This window comes from Xenopus laevis, chromosome 6L (genome assembly GCF_017654675.1).
Source record: "Xenopus laevis strain J_2021 chromosome 6L, Xenopus_laevis_v10.1, whole genome shotgun sequence".
NCBI classification, from domain to species: Eukaryota; Metazoa; Chordata; class Amphibia; order Anura; family Pipidae; genus Xenopus; species Xenopus laevis.
Genome location: NC_054381.1, coordinates 122,542,180 through 122,554,816, shown reverse-complemented (window position 1 = coordinate 122,554,816; position 12,637 = coordinate 122,542,180).

The following is a 12,637-nucleotide window of genomic DNA, read 5'->3' as shown; positions in this document are numbered from 1 at the left end:
GCACAAAATGTCTTAATGTCCTTGATAGCAAATCATACCTCAAGTGATGGAAACAGATTATCACTACTGCTTTCTTCTTCACCACTAGATAGAAGCATGCCATCACTATTGTTTTCATCTTCCTCTTGTTCTTCTAGATTATGTTCTTCCTCTGAGGCATTGCCCTGGCTGATCTCTGTGCCAGGCTCCTCAGGTTGCTCCTGGAAATGGCCAATATTTGTCTCAGGATTTTCCTGGCAATTGTCATGGGCAATGATTTCCTCAGTTTGTTTCTGTTTAAGAATAAAAACATACAATTAATCCATTTGTTGCTATACTTATATCTATTGCATATGGCAATGTGACACAGTATTGGAAAATAAAGTTAGTAATCTGTTATGTGAATATCTTGTTTGTAGGGGTGGGCAAATTTGACCCATCACAGTCGGTGAAAATTTGCCAAAATGCATAAAAGTCAAGGGCGTCAAAAATGTGCTCATCCCTACAATGTCCCATGTAATGTGTGCAGCATGGTGTTGTAGTGATAAGCATTGATGGCTTCCCTCTGGGCACTGCAGTTTATATGGATACTCCAAAAATATATAGTTCTTATAGTGTTTTACCATGAGCTGGACTGGTGATTTAAACTGCAGTTTGATTTTTAGGTTCCCAGACATTAGTGGGCCTAAACAAAGCCATACTAAATAAACTTTATGCTAAACATGTCCCAATAAATCAATAAGTTTAATGCACAAAATGTCTTAATGTCCTTGATAGAAAATCATACCTCAAGAAATGGAAACAGATAATCAATAATGCTTTCTTCTTCATCACTACACATAACCATGTCATCACTATTGTTTTCTTCTTCCTCTTGTTCTTCTAGATTTTCTTCTTCCTCTGAGGCATAACCCTGGCTGATCTCTGTGCCAGGCTCCTCAGGTTGCTCCTGGAAATGGCCAATATTTGTCTCAGGTTCCTCCTGGCAGATGTCATGGGCAATTATTTCCTCAAGTTGTTTCTGTTTAAGAATAAAAACATACAATTAATCCATTTGTTGCTATACTAATATCTATTGCATATGGCAATGTGACACAGTATTGGAAAATAAAGTTGGTAATTGTTATGTGAATATCTTGATTGTAGGGATGGGTGAGTTTGACCTATTTCACTTCGCCAAAAATTGCCGGCAGTGGAAATTGGCCAAAATTTATTAAAGTCTATGGGCGTCAAAAATTTGCTCATCCCTACAGTATGTTTTTCTCTCAAGCATCAATACTGTGATTATCTGGTTGATGATGCTTAAGCGAGAGAGTGAATGACAAAGATAATTTCAGATCAATTCTGATTTATAGAGAAGGTGCAAAAACATGCATTTATGACAAGCTAAATGTTTTTTATAATTCCCATTATTCAATTATGCGCCAGTTGTCTGTGGCAATTTCTACATTCTGCTCTGGTTTCCCATGGGTAAGAGAGAGATATAACTGGAGTTCTAACTCAAAGACAATTTAATAAAAGTAAAATGTATTTTCAAAGTTTTCAATGTATTCCAGAGCTGCAAAGAAAAAAAATGACCCATTTGTGGGTTTCCCCATGTAATGTATGCAGCATGGTGTTGTAGTGATAAGCATTGATGGCTTCCCTCTGGGCACTGCAGTTTATGTGGACACTCCAAAAATATATAGTTCTTAAAGAGTTTTAGCATGAGCTGGACTGGTGATTTAAACTGCAGTTTGGTTTTTAGGTTCCCAGACATTAGTGGGCCTAAACAAAGCCATACTTAATAAACATTAAGCTAAACATGTCCCAATACATCAATCAGTTCAATGCACAAAATGTCTTAATGTCCTTGATAGCAAATCATACCTCAAGTGATGGAAACAGATTATCACTACTGCTTTCTTCTTCCCCACTAGATATAAGCATGTCATCACTATTGTTTTCATCTTCCTCTTGTTCTTCTAGATTATGTTCTTCCTCTGAGGTATTACCCTGGCTGATCTCTGTGCCAGGCTCCTCAGGTTGCTCCTGGAAAAGAGATAGAAGATTATTGATCACATGGATCACATGATTGATTCTGTTAAGTAAATGTGAGATAATTAATTGAGCTCTACAAAGAAGGCTTTAAAATATATTTAGCAAAAAGCCATACCTCAAGAAATGGAAAGGGATTATCATTACTGCTTTCTTCTTCCTCTTCTAGATTTTCTTCTTCTAAATTTTCTTCCTCCTCTGAGGCATTACTCTGGCTGATCTCTGTGCCAGGCTCCTCAGGTTGCTCCTGGAAAAGAGAGAGAAGATTATTGATCACATGGATCACATGATTGATTCTGTTAAGTAAATGTGAGATAATTAATTGAGCTCTATAAAGAAGGCTTTAAAATATATTAAACAAAAAGCCATACCTCAAGAAATGGAAACGGATTATCATTACTGCTTTCTTCTTCCTCTTCTAGATTTTCTTCTTCTAGACTTTCTTCTTCTAGACTTTCTTCTTCTAGATTTTCTTCCTCCTCTGAGGCATTACTCTGGCTGATCTCTGTGCCAGGTTCCTCAGGTTGCTCCTGGAAAAGAGATATAAATGTATTGATCACATGGAACACATGATTGATTCTGTTCAGCAAATGTAAGATAATTAATTGAGCTCTACAAAAAATGAAGGCTTTACAAAGAAGGCTTAAAAATATATTAAGCAAAAAGCCATGTATTGTTGGGGAAGAGGCATGTTGTTGTGTTTTTTTTAGTTAATTTAAAACTACTTACCTGATAGCTGTGATGGCAAATATTGTCCTCAGGTTCTTCCTGGCAGATGTCATGGACAATGATTTCCTCAGGTTGATTCTGTTTAAAAATAAAAACATACAATTAATCCATTTGTTACCATGCTAATATCTATTGGATATGGCAATATGTGACACAGAAAATAAAGTTAGTAATGTGTTATGTGAATTTATTGGTTCATATATGTAATGTTGCTTTATTTAATTTAATATTATTTAAATATAACTAATAAAAATCTCTTACCAAACAGGGCATTTCTGTGTACATCTTCGGTAGTTCCTGTTTTGTAAATAAAAAAAAAGGGGAGGTGGAAGAGATTATTGATCAAGATAAAGAAAAGGCACATTATACTATGAGATATAGTTTTGAGTATAAATGAATGCAGGGTTGGCATCTCTTTTCTCAGAAAAAATGCAAGGGGTTACTGGACTGCCCCTTGCTGGAAAAGAAAAGGATAATTAGACATTAGCAATGAAATGGGTTCTTAGCAATCAGGTCATTGTTGGTATGTAAGTGGCAATGGTGAAATCTGTAAATCAACTGAAATGTTAGATACATTTGTGTAGAGTTGGTGTCTAAGGCTACTGATCCACAGATAATTATCCAAAATCTAATTAACAAACTGAACAAATGTGGCCCCTTGGGAGTAACATATGCTAGGCCATGCATCATAGTTCAAGAAGAGTGTTATATCTGCTAGAAGGTTTGGAGTGTTTTTAATTTTTATTATATTTTACAACATTGTTATATTATCCTACATCTTTAACAGAATGTTTATGTATGACAAGTTTCTCTACTTACCAAAATGACTTCATTTTTCTCTTTTTTAACCTGGCAAAAGAAAATAGGTTTGAATATTAGAGGCAATGATCAAGGTGTAACTACATGAATAGGTCCATTAGAAGTTAGAATTAGGAAACATAGCAGTTCCCAACCTCTAAGACCATTTTCCTTATAAAGCAATACAGAAAACAAGGTATGATTTAATATTAGATATTCAGAAAGTGTACAAAATATAAGGCTATTATAAGCTGATTCTTACAGTGAGTAATGAAAGGATCTGGTTTAGATCTACCCAAAACCAAAAAAAAAATTTGTAATTAGAGATGCACCAAATCCACTATTTTGGATTCAGCCGAACCCCCGAATCCTTTGTGAAAGATTCGGCCAAATAACGGACCGAATCCGAATCCTAATTTGCATATATATATATATATATATATATATATATATATATATATATATATATAACAAACAAGGGAAAGTTGTGCTCACCACTATTTTTTAAAACCATTAGGCGGGGGTGCAATGAGGGTGTGACCACAAAATACATATAGTCAACTACAAGAGGTCCTCTGCACTCAACCCATTATCAATATATTTAAGATATATATATATATATATATATATATATATATATATATATATATATATATATATATATATATATAATTAGGGATTGGAAGTGGAAACATTTTTCTACTTCCTTGTTTTGTAACAAAAAGTGATGCATTTTCCTTCCCGCCCCTAATTTGCATATGCAAATTTGGATTCTGTTTGGCCAGGCAGAAAGACTCTGCTGAATCTGAATCCTGATGAAAAAGGCTGAATCCTGTCCGAATCCCCAACCCAATCCTGGATTCAGTGCATCCCTATTTTGTAATATTATTTTTCTATTAGATATGCAAAATTATCATAGTTAAGGTACATCCCACCATCGAGCTGTTATAGCTTCAACATGGGGAAACAAATTCACTAAATCGCTCAAAGAATAACGTAACTTTCTGGCTCCGGGCCCCCCTGCAAATAAATCTTTGGAGGGACCAGCGCAGAGCTATACCTACCCAGAAATACCCACCCACTCACCACCCCTGGCTGATATTTCCTTAAACAGCTATAGAGAAAGTGGACCCCATGGTCCGGGCCCCCCTGTTCCTTGGGCCACGACTGTGGAGTCTGCTTCCTCTATAGTTATGCCAGTGAACTCAAATTTGAATCCGTTAACACAGGGGTCCCCAACCTTTTTTGGCCCGGAGACTAAAAAAGAGCCAATTTTTTTCCCCAAGTATGGAGGGGTCAGGGAGTGGTCAGAGGGGTTGTGAGGAGTCACTGGGTGCGCCAGTGTCCTATTTTCATCACATGCATTTTAGTTTGTCATTAACAGTTTACATAGTTTTTCTATACAAACTAAAAATCTAGGATATGAGTATAAAAAAAACCCTTACTTTTCTAAAACATTTGAAAATACTGCAAATGCGTCGAAACATGATGGTTTTTGTATGTCGATAAGTCTTTCGGTTGATTTGTATGTCAAATACTCTTTCTGTTGATTTGTATGTCAAAAATTCTTTCTGTCGATTTGTATGTCAAAAATTCTTTCTGTTGATTTGTTTGTCAAAAATTCTTTTTGGTGATTTGTAAGTAGAATATTCTTTCTGTGGAGAGAGAAAAATCATTGGTTACACACTATGTAATAATCCTATAAATTGGTTTAAATAAGGTTGATCAATTTTTTAACAGGTAACTGAAAATGAATGGCCAGTAACATTAAGGTAACATTAGAGTGACAATTAATGACTAGAAAAAGCACACTAATAACTTTTCAGATCCCCATAATTAATCCACTAGCAGATACTTAGGCCTACACAACAACTATATCAGCTATATTGCTATATGTAGATGAAAATAGAGAATGTTTAATATATGTACATATATATATATACCATTAGTAAAGCGAATGCGACCATTATTGTCTGCAGGGCCAAGCACTTCACCCCCTTCAAACTCAAATGGTTTGCAATTACCCCACTAACAGCTACTAAGCCCTACTCAGCAGCTATATGAATATGAATATTAATTTTTCTAACATTTTCTCCAGTGTATGATGATGAGCTCCACTCACCTCAGTTGCCTGATACAGAATGAGGCAGTTAGAGCTTGTTTTCAAACATTAACTCTGTGTGCACTGTGACATCACAATGTATCATGTGTCCCATTATGACATCACACCTGCAAACTACAGTCAGCAAATTCAGGTTTAGCAGATAATCTGCTCTTTTAAGGACAGTTATAAATCAATAGAAAGACTGTATTGAGATATGTCATTTGTTGGCGGCGCTATGATATTATAATAACGCTATTGCATTGCTATATTATGTTTAATGAAAATAAGGAATGTGCTAATATTATATATAGGCTATTAGTACAGGCAATGCCACCATTGTGGTTTGTTGGGCCAAGCAACTCCCCCCCCTGCATTTACCCCACTAGCAGACACTAATAAGGCCTATCCAGCAGCTACCTTTATATTTATATTTATATTGTTATTTTAAAATTTTCCCCAGCGTGTCATGAGCTCCACTCACCTCAGTTGCCTGATACAGAATGAGGCAGTTAGAGCTTGTTTTCAAACATTAACTCTGTGTGCACTGTGACATCACAATGTCTTATGTGTCACATTATGACATCACACCTGCAAACTATGGTCAGCAAATTCAGTCTTAGCAGATAATCTGCTCTTTTAAGGACAGTTAGAAATTAATGCAAATAGAAAGACTGTATTGAGATTGTGTTTAAAATGGAATATGTCTTTTGTTGGTGGCGCTATGATATTATAATAACTCTATTGCATTGCTATATGTATCTTAAATGAAAATAAGGAATGTGCTAATATTATATATAGGCTATTGGTACAAGCAATGCCACCATTGTTGTTTGTTGGGCCAAGCAAACCCCCCCTCCCCGCATTTACCCCACTAGCAGACACTAATAAGGCCTATCCAGCAGCTACCTTTATATTTATATTAATATTCTTATTTTAAAAATTTCCCCAGCGTATCATGAGCTCCACTCACCTCAGTCTCCTGATCAAGAATGAGGCAGTCTGGGCTGGTTATGTACAGCTGTGATAATGTCCATTATGACATCACAATGATATGTCACATGACTTGCTGCTGATCAGAGGATACAAAATGAGCATAAAAACTGCATATAGTTCTATATTTATTTCAAAGAGGATTATGGTTAAAATGCTGTTTGTTTAGTTTTGGACCCTTTTATTTTTATGTACACATTGTAAATATATGAATGTATAATATACTGGTAAATAAATAGATAAATAGTCAGTGTCCCGAATAATCCATATAGCCTATGAAAAGCTAATTTGAAATGCGCATCGGCAACTTCTTACATAGACAGTTTAAACCATTTTTAACTGAACGTTTGTTTTTTTTTTTTGTTTTTTTTTAGAAAAATCAGTTATAGAAAACAGTTTTCTATTGGTCCTTGCTCAGAAATCCTCTCTCTCTCTCAGCAAACTGCTTTCTCTATTAAGGGCCCTGGGATTTGTGGTTTTGTAGGATAGCTAGTTCTTTTACAAGTCAGATAAGGTAATATTGAGACGACAGTCCCAGAAGCCCTGACTTCTCCAGCTTTGTGAGGTCCTGAAGATAGAAAAAAAGATAAGATAGCCTAAACGGGACATCTCCACCTAATATTGATCCCCTTTTTCCTACTTTTTATGCAATCTGAGCAAGTATATGAATTTTTCAGGATGAACTGATATTCTTAATTTAAGCACTTATTCACTTTATAACTGATTAATTGGATATTTACAGTATATGTCAGAGTTATTGAATCATAAACTAATTTAAAGCTGCTAAGAAATCATTATGCAACAAGTCCCCTTAAATTTGAAAGGCACTTTAAGGGTTAAAAAAGAAAGTAAATGAACTAGAGTAACTTATTGCACTAGCACTTTATATAAATATAGATTTTTAGTTTAAGCACTTCCCAAAAGGGTACTCTATTGATACTCTTGAAATGATAATTATTTCAGGATCGAATTAGATATAATCTGGGCCCACAGATGGAGCTCTCACCTAGCATGTCCTTTCTAGACCTCATGCAGAACATGCCCCCACATTGTTTACCTTTTAGATAACTTCAAGACCCTTTGCAGCTCCATGCCCAAAGCGATTTTTGATAGATATCTGTCTGATTTTGGTAAACTTGAATGAATGGCCCAATAACTTTTAGCTTTGTCACTGGTTAAAGCTTCCACACACGATTTTGTTTCATCTTTTTCCTAGCTAATCACTGTTTACCTTTTCTACAAGAATACAGATAAATTGTATAACTATGGTTTTTAAAAGTAAAAAACATTTATTTGGTCCAATTACAGCAAAGCATAGCATCTCATCACATTTTAGCACATGCCTCTAATATAAATAAATAGATGTTTACCAGTTTTGTTTTTGAATATATTCATTCATTGCTTAATAATATGCAATGCACGGGTTATCAACCCAAAGTAAAAGGAATGTAAATACAATTATGGACGACTTTTAGGTTTTATAGCCTTACTAGAAAATTAACATATTGAATGGGATTTATCAGAAAGGAAATAATTTAACAAGTGAATGAGAGAGTCTTAGGGTCCATTTATTAAACCTTGATTTTTTCTTTTAGGGGCAAAAGAGATTTTTCATACCACAAAGCTGTTAAAAATCCAAAAATACGCCATCTCAAACCTGATGAGGTCATGTAGAAGTCAATGGCAGATGTGTCTGAAGTTGTTCTTGACATCGTGATCTGCTCTGGAAAATCTGAAAAGTCTGGGTTTCGTCCGATAATCTGAAAAAGTGGTTTTCGCAGTATAGTTTTCTGAGTGTCAATCTTACAATATGAATTGTCAATCTGATTTTTTTCAAGAGACATTATTGATAAATGAGTTGAATTTGTGGAAGGGAGTTAGGTTGACTTTGTTTTCAGAAAAAAAATTGGATAAATTCGTAGTTTTAGTAAATCAGCCCCTATTGTAAGAAACTGTCGGGCTTGCTTATGAATGCAGTTTAATCCGCAAAGAGCTATATTTGAATGCAAATCAACTTTTTATCAAGCCCAAAATGAGCCGACGTACACAACTGTATACCGTATATACTCGAGTATAAGCCGACCCGAGTATAAGCCAAGGTACCTAATTTTACCTACGAAAACTGGGAAAACTTATTGACTCTAGTATAAGCCTAGACACAACTACAGCCCTGTCTCCCAGCAGCGCACATTCTGCCAAAGCGACCCCCCCAGCAATCAACCGGACTTCTTTGCAAAGTTGATGGTGACAGAGAATTGCCAAACGGATTACTGTGTGCATTGTCCCACTGTCCCACTACCATGTGCAGAGGGTGCTGTTTGATATTGCCATCACTGTTAATCTTTCGTATAACCAACAGAGGGCGCTGTGTGATATTGCAGTCACTGTTATTCTTCCATATAACCAACAGAGGGCACTGTGTGATATTGCAGTCACTGTTATTCTTCCATATAACCAACAGAGGGTGCTGTGTGATATTGCAGTCACTGTTAATCTTTCATATAACCAACAGAGGGCACTGTGTGATATTGCAGTCACTGTTATTCTTCCATATAACCAACAGATGGCGCTGTGTGATATTGCAGTCACTGTTATTCTTTCATATAACCAACAGAGGGTGCTGTGTGATATTGCAGTCACTGTTATTCTTTCATATAGCCAACAGAGGGCGCACTGTTATTCTTTCATATAACCAACAGAGGGTGCTGTGTGATATTGCAGTCACTGTTATTCTTTCATATAACCAACAGAGGGCGCACTGTTATTCTTTCATATAACCAACAGAGGGTGCTGTGTGATATTGCAGTCACTGTTATTCTTTAATATAACCAACAGAGGGCGCACTGTTATTCTTTCATACAACCAACAGATGGCGCTGTGTGATATTGCAGTCACTGTTAATCTTTCATATAACCAACAGAGGGCGCACTGTTATTCTTTCATACAACCAACAGATGGCGCTGTGTGATATTGCAGTCACTGTTATTCTTTCATATAACCAACAGATGGCGGTGTGTGATATTGCAGTCACTGTTATTCTTTCATATAACCAACAGAGGGCGCACTGTTATTCTTTCATATAACCAACAGAGGGCATTGTGGGATATTGCAGTCTCTCCCCAAGTGTACTGTTGGTATAGGAATGATTAAAAGTGACTGAAATCTCAGCTTCTCGGGTTGGGTACTGCTGACCCGAGTATAAGCCGAGGAAGACTTTTTCAGCACATTTTGGATGCTGAAAAACTCGGCTTATACTCGGGTATATACGGTAAACATACACAAAACTAACTTAGAATTTGAGATTACTGTTGCCCTGGATATTATGGGACAAATTTACTTACCTTCGAAGTTGCGCCAGCGTTGACTTTGCCGCACTTCGCCAGGCATAGATTCACCAGGGCTGCGCAAATTCATGAAGATCCGAAGTTGCGCACAATTACCGATCGTTTGCGAAGTTGCACTATCGATGTTACGATCAGCGGTTAAAGGTTACGCTAGCGATCGGAAAACTGCATACAGCGCGAAATAGAAGTTGGAATGGACGTGTATGCTGCAGCAAATAAATAACATTACACAAGCCCAGGGAAACTTAATAGAATTATATAGAGGTGTTCTAATGCCCTACACATGTGCCCACAGTATAGTTTAGGGGCCATATGTTAACAAAAGTAGGGGGGAAGGAGGTTACCGTAGAAAAAATTTCCAATCTTTTTCAGCCTATCACCCTATAAAAAGTAAAAAAAAGTATACTCTGGCGAAAGAGGTAACATTCAGAAAAAAAAAATGTAGTAAATTTGCGTAGTTTCGCCCCTTTGCCATAGTGCAACTTCGCCTGGCATTATGCTGCAAAGTTGCGATAGTCTATCTACTTCAAAATAGACTGGCAAAATTACATAACACTGGCGAATTTTCACTAGAGTTAGCCACTTCACCGGTTACTGAATTTGCCCCTATGTTTGTCCAAGAAGTTAACAAAGAACCTCTTATAGCCATTAAAGGCATCTGTCTAAAAATCAACCCGATGTAAACTGGACAAATCTGAAAATCCAATACAAGTAGACATTCCATTTGTGTTCAACGCTTCCCTGCAGCACAGTGAGTACAAACTGATAGAATAGACTGGGCTGTGTTCCCCTTTGATGGAGCACATAAAATATCCACCGCAGGGGAACACATGACCGAATACCCATGTGTTTAACCTATGCTTAACTTTGCATCAGTTTTATAGTTTTGTCATTTCTCTTGCATTTGTAAATGAGCCCTTTTTAAGTCTAAAGAAAGTCTATTGTGATAATCCAAAAAATCCACTGTTTGTTATTTCATGATCTAAACAGGGCAAACTACTGGTTTAAGCAGCTCAGTACTTCTTTTAGTTTTTTTTTTCTGCTACAAAAAGCCAGCATTTTACTGTTGAAGGAAAGCTGATCATTTGTTTCCAACTGATCTAGGTAAAACTAAAAGCAAGTTCCAATAAGAAGCGTTTGTTTCATAATAGCCTTCAGGGATTTAGAAACAACACATTTCTGGTTACATGTGAATTATGAAAGGGGCACTATCATAACAAAATGTGTATATTTAACGTATGCCTGAAATCAATGTGTCATGTTTATTCCAGAAGGGTTCTGAAAAGAAATGATTTATGTATACGAAGGTTAGAGTGAAATTTTTGTTTTGCTGGTGGTGTTATATAACAAAGCAGTTAAGGGTATTTGCTTTCAGAAAGCAAATGTTCTGTTATGCTTTATGGTTAAAGGGAAACTATATCTCTGAATGCTGCAAGTATCTGTAAAAGTAAATTACGTCAAACTTGTCATATCTGAAAGGACTATTTTGTAGAAATAAGTTGTTCTTGTGAAAACGTATATTATTGTAATAGTATGTGCCATTGGATAATTCCATATTGAAACACTGCTGTTTTAAGAACTAAGGTCTGTCCTCCTTTATTAGGCACTGTTCTCACACCCAAGCCAAGGGCACTTTTACTCTGAAGTCCGAAGCTGCATATTTTGTGCCAGGTGATCAGTAAATGACACACACAATACCCCACAAAACAGCTAAAGGCAAACAATTTACTATATGTATATGCCAGTGTAATAAGAATATTTGAATGTGTGCATTTTCCTTGCAAGAATACCTGGCAAACTGTTTTTTTCCAGTGTCTATTCATTATAAATTGAGGTCAAAACTCTACATACACTATAGCCCTTAGTATATAACCTACAAACTACAGTGTATAAATATTTACAGATAACAAAAAAGACTGTATGCATTCTAAAAAAATTAGTAAACAACCCAAATATTTGACGGGGGCCACCTTAAACAGTGATGATATGTTTGTATTCGTTTTTCAAGCTGCCATCTTTCTGTACATTTTTTAGTTTATTGTTCTACTATTAACAAAACAGGTTGCAGAAGTACAGTGCTTTTTGTCAATTTAGGTGAGCCTGGGATGTTTATGGAATGTGTTGCTGATCTGGAACCAGGTCTGGACTGAGATTCAAAATAGGCCCTGGCATTTCAAGTACACAGAGGCCCAAAAAGGCCACACAGCAGCCCAAACAGCCTCCCACCAGCCCAATGAATAGTGACTGTCTATGGCTATTTACAGCAGCCCCTCTGGTATTTGCCAGAACCCACACATTGCCAGTCCGCAGTGGTATAACTATAGAGGAACAGATCCTGCAGTCGAAGGGGGGCCTGGGGAAAAAGGGAGCCTAGACTGTGGGGTCTGCTTCCTCTATAGCCAACAAGAACAACCCCTTCCCCAGCCGCTCTCTTACCTGCGGCGGGGAAGCAGAGTGTATCAGCATGGGGCATATAGTGGGCTGAGTCTGGACGGGAAGTGGGCGGAGGTGGAAAGTAGGCAGGAGGATGGGGAACGGGGCCCTCTGAAGATTTTTTTGCAGGAGGGGGCCCGGCACACTCTAGGTTTGCCATTGACAGTCCGGGCCTGTCTAGAACTGGTGGAGTTCATTATAGCTGCTGCAACTCTACCAAGGC